Genomic DNA, 19,997 nt, shown 5'->3' on the forward strand with positions numbered 1-19,997 from the left:
GACTCAATGGGGTTAATGTTATTACTGAATTATTGAGTGATAACACAAAGTTTAGTGACTGAGTTGATTATTATGTGAAATCTGAATGAGCTTTTTAACATATTCACTGAAACATTTTTGGCATAAAATCAACATTTACCTATTAGCTTGACATCTATTAGCTTTAATGTCTGTACAGACATTTAAAGAGGAATTTCACTGATTTCTGCAAAATTCTGTTGTTGACATGTCAGTGAATTTATTCAGTGTGTGTTGATGTCAAATGGTTAATTGTAGAGAAACTGAATTTAACATACATTGTAAAGAGCAACAGGCATTTTCAAATTCTGTCAAAAACTGAAAAACGTCAAAAATGAAGATACAAGATTTTCTTCCAACAACAGTGGTATGTTGTGTTTTGTATGCTGGTATGCTGGTTAATCAGCATGACCATGCTGGGTGACAAGCTAAACCAGCCCCAGACCAGCGTAAACCAACATAGACCAGCATGGAATGTGCCAGTGTTTCCAACAGGGTACTTTGCCGTAGAAACCCCCCATGTAGTTCTCTGCCAAAATGGATTGTAATGCCTTGAGGCATGAGGCAACATATTTGTAACTATTGTATGTATTAACTTTCTGTAAGGTGCAGGGCCGGCCCTTCCATTAGGCGATATAGGGGTCATTCCATGGAAATGGCACATTTTGAGTCCTCATCTCCTCTTTAGGTGTATTTTATCTACTGGGTCACAAAAATCTATATTTTAACAGCTTTACACATACATTGAAATATCTCCTTTAATACAGTGTATTTTTTTTTATTTGATCTTTTTATGAGAACTTTGTTTATTTATTTATTTTTGCTGACACCACCTATTTTGTCATGTCCCTCATGGCCTTCAACGAAAGTATACTTAGAATATACCAAATACAACTATAAAAAAGTCCATATATTTTGATGTCAACCTAAACAACTGTCTGTGTTTAATTGTTTGTGATATAATTTTTCAAAATTAATTGATAATTATTTATTAAAATCACATTATTTAGTTCTGTACCTAAGTAAGCCCTCAACCCCGTAACACAAATGAATCTCCCCCACAAAAACAATGGTATGATCCATATGATCCATATACATCAAGAAGTGACATCACTCAAGTCTTTTGGACAACAGGACAGCAAAGACAGGCAAGTGGCTTCCTTCTTTTATTTAATTTTGGTCATTTATCTTGTGATATTGTGGTCGCCAAACTCAGTGACTCAACACCGTCACATGAAAAAAAGATAGAAAACTATTACTTATAAAAAAAGTTTTTTTTTATTTCAAAACTATATGCTAATTCTGAATCTCATGCATGCCATGTGCTCTCTCTCTGGTATACAGTATGTAGAGCAGCGGCCATTTTGTGCAAAAATCACAACCCCGTCACACTCAACCCCGTTACATGTTTGACTGTGAGGTATACATATCACTGATACATTTAAGCAAAAAATTTGAAAATGTCAAAGTCCAATTTGAACCATTCTAGTGGAATGACCCATAGGCAAATGCTAGGGGCGCCGTCTGTCCAGGGGGGCGTTCGCGTGCATGTTTTTTTTTTTTTTTTACAAATGAACATTTAATAAATATGAAAACAAGCAAAGTCCACATAATCATAACTTCATTGTTTAATAATATTAGTCAAATTAATAATTATTATAATAACAACACACAACACCTATCACCCGCGCCCCCCCCCCCACCCCCGCGCGCTCTGCGCACCTGGTTACTGTTTCTCTGTGAGGAAAAAGACAACACCACAGAGTGAGTGACATCTCCCCGTAAAGATGTCTAAAAGGCCGAAGTCCTCTGGTGCCCAGGGCCGAAAAAGGAGAAAAGAGGAGGAAGAAAGGCGGCAATAAAACCAAGGTCATATAATATGGTGAATTAACCATATGTATGTTGTACAGTAAAAGTTCCCTTCAGAAAAATACTTACTAGCTAGCAAGTAATAGCGTCAGTTACCCCCTTCCCTAAACTCATTAAAGACATTTGAAAAGACCCCCCCCCCCATTTTCACAAAATAAGTAGGTCTTAATCCTCCTTGATTAGAGACTCTCTACAATAAGCAGAAAGTTGTTCTCTGCACTACTTTATGTAAAATAGTTAAAAAAAAATTTTTGCAACACCTTTATATTTATTTATAGTTATACGGTTATAATTATAATTCATTTACTTTTTATTTGTTTCTTTAATACTGATTTTACTTCTTTACTGTTGTTTTCGTTCTAAAATAAAAAAAACTCAAAAACATAAAGCTTTGCAGTGTCTGTGTGAGTGTATAAACCCGATGATTGATGATGCAGGGGGCACCAACCAAAATCTCACCTAGGGCACCACATTGGTCAGGGCCGGCTCTGGTAAGATGGGCTTTAGAGGCTGCCCACACAAACTCACCCACAAACTCTCCACACTCGGCCTGCACCCCACCCTCTGTGACTGGCTTTTGGACTTTCTGACTGGCAGGCCCCAGTCTGTCAGGATCAGCAACAGGACCTCAGCCAGCATCACCACCTACATCGGCACTCCACAGGGCTGCGTCCTCAGCCCTATTCTCTACACCCTGTTCACCCATGACTGTGTCGCCTCCCACAAGGACAACATCATCCTTAAGTTTGCTGACGACACAGCAGTGATAGGACGTATCACTGGTGGAGATGAAGCAGCCTACAGGAGGGAGGTGACCAGACTGGTGTCATGGTGTGATGATAACAACCTCATCCTCAACACGGACAAGACAAAGGAGCTGATAGTGGACATGAGGAAGGAGAGGGTGAGCTCGAGGTGGAGAGGGTGAGCAGCTTTAAATACCTGGGTGTCCACATCAGTGAAGACCTCACATGGTCACTGAACACCAAGCAGCTAGTCAGAAAGGCTCAACAGCGGCTGTACTTCCTGAGGAGGCTGAGGAAGTTTGGGATGTCTCCGGTGATCCTCAGCAACTTCTACAACTGCGTCATTGAGAGCCTCCTGACCAGCTGCATCACCGTGTGGTACGGCAGCTTGACCGTGATGGATCGTAAATGCCTACAGAGAGTGGTGAAGACTGCAGAGAAGATCACCAATTCTCCACTGCACTCTCTGCAGAACATTTACAACCATAGAGTCCAAAGGAAGGCTGCCTCCATCATCAAAGACCCCACCCACCCCCAGCACGGTCTGTTCAAACCTCTGCCCTCAGGCCGGAGGTATAGGAGCATGATGTGCAAGACCTCCAGACTAAAGAACTCCTTCTTCCCCACCGCAATCAGAGTTCTGAATCAGAAATAACTATTCACACTTCGGTCTGCCAGACCTAGGTACAGACATGTGTATCCCACTGGTAAAGAACTCTTTCCTCAGGAATAACCTGCAACTACTGTCACTTTAACTGTAGCACATGTTTACAATTGCACTATTGCACTTTACTACTCATTTCTGCCGCAGATAATCATGTTCCCGGCAAGGCACAGCACTATCCATCCATACCACTGTAATTTATACATTGCGTTATTTTTTGATTAATATATATGGTTGTATATATACTCTTTTGTATTTTTAATGTTATATCTAGCATTCTTAGCGAGGAGCAAAGTAAGCTTTTCATTGTATATAAGGAAACCTGTTTCCTCTGTACAAATGACAATAAACACTTTGAACTTTGAACTTGAACTTGCAAATTAGTTCCCATAACCACCGCTGCGAACAATTACGCAATTTCCGACTCAATTAAGTTTCCCTGGAATGGAGTATTTCACATCAAACCTCTCGGAACGACTGTTTACATCTTACCAGTTAAACCAAGCAGAACCTTTGAAAAATCACTTGTAGTAGAGCGATGCAGTATTAAGTTACTTAAATATCTTTGATGCCCATTAACACAGAGCAATAACAGAGAGTCAGAGTTTACTCTGACAGTGTTTACTACAATAGGGATTCATTTCAGCACACATCCAACAGGAGTCACAACAAGTTTTAGAAGTACGACCCATAAAAAAAAAAGTTGGTCCTTTGGCACAACAAGCCCTCAGCCAGGGGTAAATTGAGCACAGGTAGGGGGAAAGTTGAGCTTGGTGGAGTTTAAATAACCTACCAACACACTGAATAATAAAGAAGTAATTCTCCTCTCCAGTTCACATGAATCAAAGTAGTACCAATTAGGGAAGGATGATTGTTATGTAATTTATGGACATAATTCAAAAGAAAACGAACTAACTGGCGATCCTGCTCGTTCTTGCTCCTCCCAATTTTCAGGAACCTAAATGGCATTTCTCTTGGCCAACTCAAATGCAAGCTCCCTGTACTTCAAAAGAGAAAGTTCATGAAACTGGTTAGTAACCCTACTGAAAAAAAGACTTAGAACCACTAGAATTAAACACCTATCACCAAACACCTGTTGAACCATTACAATCTTTTACACTGTGATATCAAAACTTCAGGAAAACACAGAATATCATCACTGACTACTGGACACCACCATGAGCCATGAGAACTGTTTACTGGTTTCTATGATTTTTTTCAGCAGAGAAGTCTCTTTGTGGTTGGCAAGTTCACACCTCACTTTGCCATAAAAAATCTGATGAGTCTTTGCTAGTCTGTAAAAACCTGTACTGGGAATGTGATCAAGTTTCTCAACGCATCTCTTTAGTTTCATTCTGTCATCTTTTGCCTGACTGAACAAACTCCCTTTCTGACACTTCACAGATGCTCTCAGGTCTTTCAATCAAATCAAATCAAATCAAATTTATTTGTATAGCGCTTTTTACAATGGATGTTGTCACAAAGCAGCTTTACAGAATTTCAGAAAAGACAAAGTTTCAACAGGACTGTAAGAATGTACAGAAACCCCCTGGTGGGCAAGCCAGGGGCAACAGTGGCAAGGAAAAACTCCCTCAGATCTGAGGAAGAAACCTTGGGAGGAACTAGGCTCACCAGGGGGGACCCATCCTCCTCTGGTCAAACTGGTCAATGGAGCTGAGTCTCTATTTGCTATATATTTGTAGTTTCTTAGCATGATAAAACTTCTGTAATATCACTACAGTACAACATACATTAATTTATTTTACTTAGTTGCATTTAAGAGACTATACATTTTCATTGGGGTAAGTTGAGCCATTAGCTAAACCTGTGGCAAAATTTACCCCACAGCAGCCATTTTGCAAAAACTGCTCCACAACTGCACTAATACTGCTGTAAAACTATCATTTCAATCAATCAATCAATCAACCTTTATTTTGACTCGGAAGTACATTGAGGGCAACCCTCATTTTCAATGTAGCCAAGCATTTACAAAAACAGGGATTGACATGACAAAGAAAATAATAACTACATTTAATCATTTTAAATTAAAAGAACATTTTAAATAACAGTGAATAAAAGATAAAAGTAGATAAAAATAGAACTTGAGATTTAAATAAAAAATTAAGATCAAATGTAGATAAGAAATTAGTAAGGTAATAATACAATATCACAAATTAAAAAAGTAATGATAAAAAACTATTAAAAATAAAATGAGAGGAAATAAATAAATAAGTAAAAAGAGATAAAGAACTAAGGAGAACTAACACAAAAATAAAAGTTACGAATAAATATGATTAAGTAAAATAGGTACAGGCTGTCTGAAGGTGGTTTGATATGTGTGATATGAGTGACACCAGTGAGCTGAGTTTTAGTGTGTCCTGTAGTGACGCTGGTGCTGTAACTAAAAGCAGATTTTCCCAGTTCAGTAAAAACTCTTGGTACCTGGCAGCTGATCCAATTACTAGAGCGAGTCTGATAATTACTGTTATTTGTAATCATCAAAGAAGTGATGTATTCTGGCAAATGACCGGAGAGTGTCTTATAAATAAAAATCAACCAGTGTGTTTCCCTTCGTACCGTTAAAGAGGGCAAACCAACTTTTGCATACAGCTCACAGTGGTGAGTTCTGCACGGATCTCCAGAGTGATACACTGGGTCCAGTAATTTGAGAGAGCTGGATGGAGCATATTTATAGATAATGTCACCATAGTCCAGCACTGATAGTAAAGTTGCTTCAACTAGTCTTTTTCTGGCATGCATGGGGAAACAGGACTTATGTCTATAAAAATAACCCATATCCAATTTAAAAGTAGCCGAGGCCTATTGATTTCTATTATTATGCAAGACTGATAATATCTTAACTTTTATAATTTCCCTTGGCATGAGAAAAATTGTATAAAATTTTGGATAGCTCACCACCATCATCACATGCTCATCTCAGTCAGAACAGTGAAATGAAGGATTCCTCCTGAATCTGTTATAAGGTTGTTGCATTGACATTTTTGTGTATGGTTGCCCAAATAAAAATCGCGGCTCATTTTACCCACTGGCTCAATATGCCGTACCCATGTTGACACAACTGTTAAAACTAATACAGTCAACCCCCTACAAAATCTCTCAAAGTAAATGAAACATGAAACCATGCAAATTTCACAGGGGAACATTAAACAACACATAGGTGATAAAGACAACAGAAATAAAAACTTTAATAAAACCCTTTTTGCTGGCCTTTGGCTGCTCAGTAAGCCAGTGTGGCCTGATAACTTTCTACTTTGACATATTAACATTCTGTATCTCAGAATAAAAACAAAAGTGAAAGATGTTTGTTTGCCCTTTATCTCAACTCTGCATATAAGGCTGCGTCCAAACCCGCATACACTACTCATATCACTACTAATGGCGATACTACAATATTCTACTTTGACATACTATTTAAGACAAAATACCCAAAGAAGGACCAAAACCACAAACTACCATGATGAATGTAAACAGCAGAACGCCGCAAATACAGGCGTGTTTATTAGTGTAGAAGCGTATGTGGTTTTGAGCACAGCCTAAGTGTAATTAGACAGGTAATATAGACAGACAAGTAAGTTATTAGCCAACACGTTATTAATGCCAAAGTTTGGGAGAAAAACTGTAACTTCGGAACAATTAGCTTTACCAGTGACAGCTCTGACTCACATTTCAGTCACCACAGACATCAATTCTTCGTGACGACGAGCAAAAAGAGACGCACAACCGAGTGAAAGAGTGAGAAAATCTTAGCTTAGAAATGTTTATTTCATTTCATTGACGTTCACAGCGTCAACGACCCAGTCAAACATTTCCGATTTCGCAGAAATACTGCGACTCGCTGATTTTCCAACTTTAGCTTGACTTCGGACAGAGAGGCGTCTAACCGAGAATAAGAGACCAGAAAACACGGAGACCCGTCAGCTACTCACGGTTTAGGCTGAGTGTGTGGACACGGCGGCTCAATCTGCGCGGCACAGTGACGGGAGACGAAGTGAGGAGCATAGACGTTTTACCGAATGTGAAAGTAAGAGTGAGGTGAGGAGTTTATACTCAGAAACAGGGTGGGCTGTTCCTCATGAAAACACCTCGCCGGACAGGAACTGGAAAAGCCTAGAACATGCTCTCTTTAGTCTCGTGTACACATTCTTCTTGTTCTTCTTCTTAAGCTAGCTCATTTTGAAACTAGCCTTTTTTAGGCTCTAGGCTAACTTGTGCGAGTCACCCTGAAGTAGACTCGTCATGTTGCATTTGATTCTTTCCACCAACAGATGGCGCCACCACTCAAATTATTTCTTAACAGAGGAGCCATTGGTCATGTCACCAGCCACTTGGAAGCACCTTGTACTTCTACTTACTGGCCACTTTATTAGAAATACCCACCGTGTACTTCTACTCACTGGCCACCCACCTTGTATTTCTACTCACTGGCCACTTTATTAGAAACCCCCATCTTTTACTTCTACTCACTGGCCACTTTATTAGAAACACCCATCTTTTACTTCTACTCAATGGCCACTTTATTAGACACAGCTACCTTCTACTTCTACTCACTGGCCACTTTATTAGAAACACCCATCCTGTACTTATACTCCCTGGACACTTCAACTTTACTTGTACTTCTACTCAGTGGCCAACATTTAAAATGTTGTGTTGAGAACTTCATACTTTCTTTTTAAATTTTTTACTTTTTAATTGTAAATAATCCTTCTCTGTTTAGCAGTTAGCAGTCCAAGCAATGCAAACACAGTCCACATAATGTGTCGCTTACAGACGTAAATCCTGTCCTCGCTGACTCACTGTTTGGAACGACCAAAGTCCTCTGACCCCCTCTGCAGGATGCCATTGATAGAGAATCACCTCTGGCCACTAGAACAACAGGCCACTTTAAATGTGAAAAGCTCTCCCTGTTTGAGTCAGATGGTTCTTCCCAGAGGGTGTTTTCTCTGTTTTATCTGCAGTGGTTCTCTACTTTCTGGCCCCTCACATGATTGGACTCTTATCTTAAGCTTTATCCCTGCCACTCCAACCAACGATTTAATCATAGCTTCAGATTTCTTCAATCTACCCTGTCAGGTCTGTGGACTCAATGGGGCTAATCTTATTACTGAATTATTGAGTGATAACACTACGTTTAGTGACTGAGTTGATTATTATGTGAAATCTGAATGAGCTTTTTAACATATTCACTGAAACATTTTTGGCATAAAATCAACATTTACCTATTAGCTTGACATCTATTAGCTTTAATGTCTGACATTTAAAGAGGAATTTCACTGATTTCTGCAAAATTCTGTTGTTGACATGTCAGTGAATTTATTCAGTGTGTGTTGATGTCAAATGGTTAATAGTAGAGAAACTGAATTTAACATACATTGTAAAGAGCAACAGGCATTTTTAAATTCTGTCAAGAACTGAAAAACGTCAAAAATGAAGATACAAGATTTTCTTCCAACAACAGTGGTATGTTGTGCTTTGTATGCTGGTATGCTGGTTAATCAGCATGACCATGCTGGGTGACAAGCTAAACCAGCCCCAGACCAGCGTAAACCAACATAGACCAGCATGGAATGTGCCAGTGTTTCCAGCAGGGTACTTTGCCGTAGAAACCCCCCATGTAGTTCTCTGCCAAAATGGATTGTAATGCCTTAGTCTGAGGCATGAGGCAACATATTTGTAACTATTGTATGTATTAACTTTCTGTAAGGTGGGCTTTGGAGGCTGCAAATTAGTTCCCATCACCACCGCTGTGAACAATTACGCAATTCCAACTCAATTAAGTTTCCTTGGAATGGAGCATTTCACATCAAACATCTCGGAATGACTTTGTTTACATCTTAACAGTTAAATCAAGCAGAACCATTGAAAAATCACTTATAGTAGAGCGATGCAGTATTAAGTTACTTAAATATCTTTGCTGCCCATTAACACAGAACATTAACAGAGAGTCAGAGTTTACTCTGACAGTGTTTACTACTACAGGGATTAATTTCAGCACACATCCAACAGGAGTCACAACACTGTTTCAGTGAGGAGAGAGGGAGGCAGAGCATTCGGGGGTTGACATACTTTCTCTTGAGCCTTTTCTGTTTTCATCCTAATTAGGAATGCCACAGTGTGATTGAGCGGGACAGAACGTCCGCTTCAATCGTCCTTCGCTCGGCCTGATGTGGCTCTTAACGTCCATCCGAGTTACGCCGCTGCGAATCATCCGCAGGCTCTCACAACAAGACCCCCCCTCCCCTTTTTGAGGTGACTTCTCACAGATGTAATGCGAACGCAGCTGTTTGAAGTATATGCTGAAAATGCTGACAAAGCCAAGGTTGTGTAATGTGAAGTGTGTTTCTCATCTACCTAGAGCCATATGAAATTAGATTGTCGGGTCTGTTGTCAGAACTGTCTTGTGCATTTTAATGTGGGTGCTGAGAAGTGCCTGCATTTTTTTCAGTGCTGCAGTGTTGGCATGTCATTGGTCTGGCTGAGCAAAGGTGGTAGAGAACAGGCTTTTTCTTCCTGATCCAGCCAACCCGATCCCACCCCCACCCTGCTGCCTTTTTTTCTTTTTCTTTTTTTCCTCGTTGCTGTTATTGTCGGTCAGCCACTTCCTGGGAATGTTCCTCTCCAGGCCAGGGAGAAAGTCACTACAATGGAATGTGGGGTGCTTGAAAAACAGTGTTGACTTAAAAAGGCCAGAAAATGAAATCAAACATTCGATCCCTGGTGCGCACCGTTTTTTGGGGCCTTGCGTAGCCGTGATTTAGTTAAAGGAAATGCCGTCTAAACAGTGGTGGAGCTAAATCTGTCTTGCTGTATTAACAAAACTCCATCAGTGGGGCACAGCTTGGCCATCTGGGTGAAATGTGAACTGCTCTTTGTCGACCACAGTGGGAGTTACTGAAGTACCGGTACTTTGTGAGAATCGATCCTCATGTGGACTAAAACTTTAGAGCTTTAAATATTCAAGCCAAAAACATTCAATATCTATCCAGTTTGTTGGTCACTTTGTATCTTTTTTCCTAGCTTTATCTACACCAAATGGCTACAAGTATTGTATCGGTATCGGGATATTAGCCTTGGTATCGGACCGGAATGGAAATCAATGCCCTCTCCCCAATTGGGAGAGTGTGCTTTTCTTGGCTTTCTCGCCAGCAAGATTTCTCTTTGTCCATATCCTTTTGGCTAACGGGAGCACGCCGCCTGCCTGAGTGGCTCTTGCAAAGAGATTAGCTGGGCTGGGGGTGGGGTCAAAGGACTAGTGCTGTAGCCTCGTAGCACTAGATCCCCAGCCTTCATAGGGATCAATAGCAGGGTGCTGTTTGACCCTGATACAGTGGCTCTACGCGCTCGGCAGTTCGTGGAGTGGGGAGTGAAAAAAGGAGGAGGGGTCAGTGCGTGGATGTGTGGTGGTGGTGGTGTGTGCAAAGGGGGGGATTGGTTGTTCTGGCCTGTGACATTGTTAAATGACTGCAGTAGATGGGAATGGGGAAGGGGGGGGGGGGGGGTGGATGCGGCAGGTCGTGGGGGAGGGGAGGCTGTGGGAGGTGGCACTGACATCGATAGCGAGGAGAAAGATGGGGAAAAAGGCAAAGAATCTCAGCACCTGTTTCCAGGGCAACAGGGAGCTGCTGAGCATAAGTCGGACTCCTTTTTTTCCTTTTCCCCCCCTCTCGCTGCGCTGGCCTCATGCAGTGATGCAGGCACTTCAACTGACTGATCTCAAACACACACAAAGGATAATGTTGCTGTTTTCATATGACTCATGTTTGGATTTGTTGTAATGTGCCATGTTTTAAACATGTTTCCCTTCGACCCAAGGTGACCTGTGTGTGTCAAGCTCACTTTGCTCAAGTCACCTTTCAGCAAGTGAGGGCTAAGTTAATTAGCTAATTCTATGGACTAAAAAAAATCAATATTGATGCTTTAAATGGCTTCTTATTTGTCTCCTCATTACCTGGTCAGCTGACTCCCTTTGTTCCCTGCACCTCTTACAGAATAAACCCTTACTGCACTCGCTCCCTACAGCACTTGTCTGGCTCCAAACCTCTAGAGTAGCATTCAGTCACGCTCATCAAGACTGCAGATCTATTGTTCTTTTCTCAGCAGCTTCAGTCTAGCCACAGTACATACTCTGCCACTCTCTCTCTCTCTCTCTCTCTCTCTCTCTCTCTCTCTCTCTCTCGCCCTCCCTCCTGCTGTCTCTCTCTGCTGGATAATTCCCATGATATGTTCTTGCCATCGGCATGGCACAAACCATTCTCAACAGGGGGAGAGCAGGACGGGGGCTACAACCTTCTAAGTCCATTCTTATGTAACCGCAGTTCTAGGTAGTGTGCTCCCATGGTTAACATAAAATTAGTTGAATCTAATAGCACAGCGATGCCGTTTGTTTTGTAGGTCTGAGTTCACCGTGGAGCCGACATCTCTCGCTCCCCCCTCTCTGAGCTGGAGTAGTGCAGCCCATTCCCTCTTGGCATGGTAAAGTGTCTGTTTTATTGACTCAATGTCTTAAGGGCAGTTCTTTCCTCTTTTTCTGCAGATATGGCACTGCCCTGTGAGATCTTAACAAGACAGAACAAGGAAAGAATATCAATTACACTACAGCAAAAGAGCAGGGGATTGACAAACAAAGGAACCTGCAGACATAATTGATCTAAAGAGGAGTACCTTGTGTTATTCAGTGGCTAAAGTAATAGGGTTTTTTGAATATCAAAGTGAATATGACAATGTGACAAGTTGTGTACACACACACAAACACACATTATGCATTTTGTGTGTGTGTGTGTATGTATGTATGTATGTATGTGTATATATATATACATATATATATATATATATATATATATATATATATATATGTATATATATATATATATATATATATATATATATATATACAAACACACACACACACACACACACACACACACTGTTTATATTGCTGTTTTCAAAACCTCGTATCTCCAAAATGTTGACTTTACAGGAGAAGGAAAAAACACACTTTACTTTTAATGTAAGTCAATGGAACCTGAATTTTTTTCCTAGTAATTTTGCGTCCATTCATCTTGAAATTTACACACAATGTAAATGGCAGCAGGTATTTTCAAATTATGTAAAAACTGAAAAAAATGGAGATACACGGTTTTGTTCTGACAGCAGTGATATATATGTATTTAAGCAATAGAATACCAACTTCATAGGTTTGTGCAAAAGCCTCTGATGAGTAGATGAGTAGATCAGGTCCACCTGAAAGTTATCTGAACATGTGTTTTAATAAAAGGAATAAAAACAAAAACTGACCTTTTGTGCAAAGAACTTAATGTGGTCAGTGTCACAAATATACTCCATTTTTCATCCCTCTCCATTTTTTTAAATATGTTTTGCCTCCTATGTGTAAAAAATCACAATGAATGGACCAGTAGAAATGGTGCAAAATGGTTCCAAATTGTTCCAAATAATTTTACAGTAACTTATTATAAAGTAAGAAGGTTCAATTATCCAATCAGCAGTTATTCCATCAGCAGCACACCTGATTTAATTTAATGAAGGATTGATTACATACATTAGGTATTGGATGGTAACTGTATATACTGTACTACCTTCAGGAGATGGTTAAGCTAACACATTCACACACATTTGTTTATTTGTATTTATTCTAAATATAGTGTATTTTTTATATGCCTGAGACTTTATACAGTGCATATTGAAGCTGCAAAGTAATTAAAGAGGTCAGAGTTTTTTGTAGCATGTTGATTTGCTCATGGGTTTACTTCTGCATACCAGCCCCACCAAAACCTTCTCCTTTGTAAGTGTGATATGACTACTAACAACCAATGCTTCTGGCTATAGTTAGAGAGAGCAACATCTGTTCACACAGTTCCCAATTAGTCCCAGACCATTTCTGTTTATCTAAAAGGAGCACACAGGTAAAACTAGAGGACAGTTCTTCATTACCCAGACTCTAATTAAAGGACTAGTCCCAATGGTCCACTGTATCTGTTTCATAGGTTTTATGTTTTTAACAATGATTACTTGTCTCTTTATTTACTATTTTGGTGAAATGTGTCCTTCTAGACAAAAATGACCTTCTATAGACTTACAGGGAACATAGAACTACTAGCAGTTCCACATTAAAAAGCATAAAACCAGTGTAAAACTTTAGGTCTTCAGGTTAGTGTGTGAATTATGAATGAATATGTTAAGGTGTGCCTGACAATTTGTAGTAGAACATTACAGAAGTTTCTAAGAAATCAATACATCAACATATTTTCATAGTCAAAGTCATCAATGACTGATAATCTTTGCAAACAATTTTTTGCAGTGAGTCTCATAATTTATTAGGCCTTAATTGACTTGATAGGACTGACCTTAGATTAAATCCAGAACCAGGCCACAAAAGTAAATACTAATCATCTGATGTTAAGAGCCTAGGCACATCATAACTTATTTCACCTTGTACCTTTTAGCTTGAAAATATTGAGTTTGAGGAAAGGTGATAATAACCATAATAAATTGTGTTTTACAAAATATAACTCCTTTAAGTCTAAATGAGTGGAGTGCAAAATGAATTTCAGTTTGATGTTTATTGTCACAATTGACAATTGCAGAGCATTATAAATTCTCTAAAAACTCAACTAACATGGCCTCCTCTAAGCAGCTGGCTGGGTCTGTAAAACAGGCTAACTGATGTCTTCATTGCAGGGGAAGGCTGTAAAAAGATACCAAAGAAATGGCAGTTGAGGGGATCTATGGACATCCAGGACAAGGAGAACTGTTTGTATGCCGGCCAGGAAGGCAAAGCAAAACCACCCATGACAGCAGAGGACCTGCAGGAAGGTTTAGGTGTCAGAGGAGTGGTGGTGCACTGCTCTGATGTGCAGTGTTGCTTGTACAAACATGATCTACATGGAAAAGTCATCAGAAGCCTGCAACTTCATGACAAATGTGAACATCTGAACAACATATAGATAAGCCAAAAGCATTTTGGAAAAAAGTTCTATGGACTGATGAAGCAAAATGAAACTCACTGGCCACAGAAACCAAAGATCCACCATGATGTACTTTCAGAAACGCAAGCTGAAGCTTGGAATGGCTTTCACAGTTTGCAGAATTAAACATCAATGAAAATCTGTGAGTAGTTGTAAAACGTGCTGTGCATGCAAGATGGCCCAAGAATACTGCAGAAATAGAAATATTCTGCAAGTGGGTGACAATTTCTTAAAATGGCTAAATTTCTGCATACAACTTCGTTCAAAAAAGCAAAAAAAGGTTTTTTTCCAAGAAAAACACTAGACTATTCCATTGGATGATTATTAATTTAATTAATGTATAAAATAATTTAAAAAACAATGTGTAAGAAAAATAAATAAGGGTTGAAATCCATGGCTGTAGTGTATTATACTACATTACATAATTTGAAATGACCTCACGAAAATCTATATTGTGCATTGTATATATATAATGTTTGGCCCCCCTAGAAATTCTTCAAAATGAAATGTAACTGAAGTATATTCTCATTCATAGTTTATGTTCTTAAGTTCACCTGAGCGATTAGTAACACTTAAATGGTCAGCTATGATTTCCTGCTTCACTGGAGAATATATATGAGATGAAACACAGACCAATGCCCCCATTATCCACCACTATGCGAAAGACCGTTCTGCACATTGAAATGTGCAGAGGTGTGTTCTCTGTAGAGGATGTGTATTTATTTTTGCTTAGAAAATAAACAAAATATGAGAAAGTGTGAAAAAAAAAATTTGCCCCTTTCTTCTATTTTTTGCACATTTATCATCCTCAAATGTTTCAAGATAACCCAAGTAAGCATAAAATGTTGTTTTAAAATGATGATTTCATTCATTGAAAGAAAAATGCTGTCCAGCCCTACCTGGCCGTATGTGAAAAAGTAATTGCCCCCTTAGCTACTAAATCAACCAGTTAACCAAATTCAATCAACTGTTTCAATTGAGTTTCACTCTCCGCACCCAGACATTATTACTGCCAGACCTGTTGAATCTAAATATCCCATAAATAGAACCTGTCTGGTAACGTGAAGCAGGCTGGAAGGTCTCAAAGAGCATGTGATTCCACATTCTAAAGAGATTTAAATACAGGTGTGAAACAAAGTCATCAAAATCGAACAGTCTCAATGACTTGTCCAGGAGGAACCCAGACGAACAACTAAAGAACTACAGGCCTCACTTGCCTTTGTTAAGGTTGATCTACACAAGTCTGTAATAAGAAAGACACTTGGCAAAAATGGCATCCATGGGAGAGTTTCAAGATGTAAACCTTTGCTGACCAAAAAGAACAAAAAACATGTTTTGCATTTTCCAAAAACATCTAGATGACCCCCAATATAATACTTAATGTTGGGATAATAATCATAAGAACATACCAATAGTCATAACAAAAGAACAAACATACCAAAAGAACACACCAACTACTTGTTGGGGGCAGCTTTGTGTCTGCAGGAGCTGGACAATTTGATGGAACCATGAATTCTGCTCTCTATTAGAAAATCCAGAAGGAGGATGTCTGCTCATCAGTATGTGAGCTAAAGCTCAAGTGCAGCTGGGTTATACAGCAGGACAACAATTTATGCCTCATGATTTTGACGGGCGCACAAGCCCGTCCACTTCTGAATGGCTCAAAAAGATTAAGATTTTGTAGTGGACAAGTTAAAATCCTCACTTGATTCCCATAGAGATACTGTGGCAAGACCTTAAAGCAGTTCATCCCTGAAAAACCCTCCAGTGTAGCAGAATTAAAACAATTCTGCGAAGACAAGTGGGCCGAAATTCCTCCACAGTGATGTAAAAAACTCACTGCAAGTTATAATCAGATCCTTGGCAGTAACTGATTGCAGTCGTTACTGCCAAGGATTGCACAACCAGTTATTAGGTTTGAGTGGGTAATTACTTTTTCACAAGTGATATACATTTTGTATAAATCTTTACCTTCAAATAAATGGAATAAATGTTTAAAAGCTGCAGTTTATGGTTACTTGTGTTGTCTTTATCTTACATTAAAATCAGTTGTATGATCTGAAACATTTAAATATGACAAATAAGTGAAAAATAGAAAAAAATCAGGTTGAGGCAAATACTTTTTCACAGCACTGTACATATATACTTTCTGTAATTTAGGCCTCATGATTTTGTCTCACCCATTATTGGTAATGAAAAGTAAAGTAAAGTACAAAATCAGTTTATACATGGCTCATAGGTGGAAGCTTCAACGTAGTCTTTAGGCCACTGTACATCAAATGCGCCACAGGATCCAAAAATATGAAACCATTGTATTTAATTAAAGTACAATGCTGCCAATATTCGGCTTCAACTTCTAGAATTGGCCAGTTTCTCTCAGAACTGTTAAATATCTCTGTGCCACAGTGCACCACTAAGCATTTTGCTGTTACTGCATTACATTAAATCCAGAACCAGATCACAAAAGTAAGTACTAAAGTTCTGTTGCATCAGATAATGTTACTAGCCTGGTCACATCATAACCTATTTCACTTCAAATACATTCACTGACACTAAATGTGCTAAATTCACTAAATTGTGTTTTAAAAAGGCGTTTTATTCCAATGAACTATAGTTTGATGTGAATTGGCACTCTCCAAACAACACGTTCTATGTGGTATAGCTGCACTGTGGTACAACCTGCTACCCCAGGGGTGCCCAAATTTTTATCTAGGGGAGACAAAGTTTGTGATGGGCTAAGGGTAACATTATTTAAATCAAATGTCCCATCCATGGCCCACAGGTCAGACTTTAGGCAATCCTGTGCTACACAGTGCTGTTCAGCTCCATCCATTCAGTGCATAGCCTTCAGCATCGGCTAGATCGTTAAACCTAAGTTGTGAGATGAACGAGATGAACCTCTGTGACAGCTGTTTAGTTCTAGAATAAAAGAATAAAGACAGAGAAAATTACACCAAACTGCATATGACTGCCTATGATTGCTCACACTGTCAAGAAACCAAGGAAAACAAATGAAAGTGTGGCTTTCTAACACTACTAAGAACGTTTGAGGTGCAAGAAGGCCACACTGACCTTGTTCTAGCCCAGGGTAGTCTCAATTCTTCTTACCTCAATAGAGCTCAACCTCCCACAGTTTCTTCAATTGTATACAGGTTTGTCTTGGACTGCCACAAACACTCCCCAAAGGCAAAACTTTATGCACCCCTGCTTATATATATCCTAGATTGGTAATTCGTTTGCCACATTTACCACATCTGAAGCTAATAAAGTGGGCTCTGAATGGATCAGTCCAACAAGGGTAATGTTGGTCAATTAGCTACCTAGCTCTTATGTTACCTAGCTACTCATCTGCATCAATGCCCACTTTTATCATCATTTGTGATTTGTGTTACAACTAAGGTAGTATGTGTGCATCTGTTTTGGGGACAAGGCTTTGGAGGGATCACTGAAGGGAAGCCACAGGTGTGGCCATCTAAAACATTGACCTCCTCTGGTGTTCCATTATTGAATCCAGAGGGGGATTCAATACAAATGATTCATGATTCACATTAAACAAAGCTACATTCCTGTCTGTGACACAGGGCTCAAAGATGACTCCTTTTTGTATAGAAATAGCTATTTGAAAGGGCAAATTTCAAATCGTAAGAGCTACAACTTTCATTTTAAGTTTTAATTGGGGAAATGTAACCTCATGACATGGAACTTGTAAACAGCCTCCAGATGAGATGAATGAGAAGTGACAAAACACTCACACGCTATGTACAAGACAACACAATCACAACTAACTGGCAGTCTGGCACTACACTACATTCAGCGTTCAGTGTTTCTAGCTAGAAAAAAGTAAATATGGCCAAAATAACAAGACTAGTTTTTGGAAAGTAACAAGAATTTCACAGTTTTAATTGTCATGATATTGGTAACAAATCCCAAACAGATATTTTTCCCAAAACAATTAGTCCTGCCATGACGTACAGATCATTCTACCAAAATGGGTTAAAAGAGTTCAAAACACATTTCTTTTAACTGATTTGGACTGCAGTGAATGGCACTGCAGATCCACTCTCAGATGACCCAGGTTATTGTCCCGAATACATGACATCCCATATAAATAAAAATAATGCATGGCCATGACTTAGTAAGGTGTGGGAAGTAGATCCTAATGTGTGGCAACGACTTAGTAAAACATGGGAATGAGATAATTAAGCCTTTGGCACAGCTTAAAAAGGCAAGATCTTGTTTCCATTCCTTACTTAGTTGTGGCCTTGACTCAATATCTCGTGATCTCCATGCTTTACTAAGTCGTGGCCTTGCTTTAGGATCTCAATCCCACATTTTATTTTTATTTATACAGGATGTTATCAGCAGACCTATATAGCTTGGGTCAAATAATGCAGTTTGTTCTGGCTACTACTTATGCAGATCTTTACATCAGAGGGGGGCGTAACCAGCAAGCTGATAGGCTCTTTTCAGTGTGGGGCAGGACTTTCCCTATTGACAGATGCCATGTTGAGCGTTACAAGTTTTCCCATTCATTTTCCAGCCAGGGAACTGTCTCCTTCTTCTGTAGTATAACTCAAAAATGTTAGCCAGTACATGACCAGCAAACACAAATTTACACAGTTGTATACACATAAAATCATAATATTTTTGATTAAAACACAAAAATGTTTACTTCATTATAAAGTTACACACTTTATAATGAAGTATTTTCAGACTCTGGGATAGATTTACTTCTAACTGCTCACCATGTGGCAGTGAAGGACAGGGATGCAGTCTCACTTCCTGCTCTAATATGCAGAGGTGTGGCTAAAATCAGGCTCCACCTATGGACTAAAATTTTGTGCTTTGGTTGTGACATGAAAACATGGGACAGCATTTTTTGAATAAACCTTTTTGAAAAATTAGACTCATGATACATTTGTCTTTCAACTAAAAATAAACTTTTAAAAACACTGAAACAATACAAAAAAAAAAAACATAAATATGATTTTTACAATTTGAAATTTAGGGGTTAAGGTTTGGGACTGGCCCTGCGATGGACTGGCGACCTGTCCAGGGTGTATCCTGCCTTCCGCCCGAAGACTGCTGGGATAGGCTTCAGCATCCCCGCGCGACCCTGACGGAGAAGCGGCTTAGAAAATGGATGGATGGATGGATGGATGGATGGTTTGGGACTGCCACTTCCCTATAGAAGGTTTATTACTATCTCAGGTAATGCCATAGCACTTAACAGATCCTTACCTAACCCTTGTAAATATCTAAGGCCTGAATACTTTTTAGATTTTTAAATCAAATTTTTTTCAGTGTTGGACTGCAGTTTGAAATAATTTGGTATAAAGGTCAATACACTGTGGTGTGATTAGTATAATTAATGCAAGTGTCTTTTCACTATGATAAATGGATTACACAACTAGGAAATGATTAATCTCTACCTAATTAAACTACATTTGATTAATTTTCCATCTAACCCAAAGATATTTCTGTAAGAGCATTTTTCAAAGAGCAGTGTATTAGAATAATCATTATTTTTTAGAACTTACATTGTCTACAATAATATACAGTCTTGAATAGTATGGCTGCAATAACTTATAAAATATGGCTTGTCACAGCATGATGTGATGAAATTGTCTGTCTTAAAATAAGTTGTATTGTGGGTCTAAATTGCTCAGATCTGCAGTTAAAGGACAATGAGACACAAAC

The 19,997-nt window shown here is 39.1% G+C and overlaps 1 long non-coding RNA gene across 1 annotated transcript; it reads left to right on the forward strand.

The window, feature by feature from the left end:
* Nucleotides 1-7,123: 7,123 nt before the first annotated feature.
* On the forward strand, nucleotides 7,124-14,970 carry LOC108410532. The gene is made up of 3 exons (XR_001856490.2): nucleotides 7,124-7,350; nucleotides 11,707-11,787; nucleotides 14,011-14,970. It is a non-coding gene; the product is annotated as an uncharacterized LOC108410532 (long non-coding RNA).
* Nucleotides 14,971-19,997: the final 5,027 nt, after the last annotated feature.

This window comes from Pygocentrus nattereri, chromosome 18 (assembly GCF_015220715.1).
Source record: "Pygocentrus nattereri isolate fPygNat1 chromosome 18, fPygNat1.pri, whole genome shotgun sequence".
Taxonomy (NCBI): domain Eukaryota; kingdom Metazoa; phylum Chordata; class Actinopteri; order Characiformes; family Serrasalmidae; genus Pygocentrus; species Pygocentrus nattereri.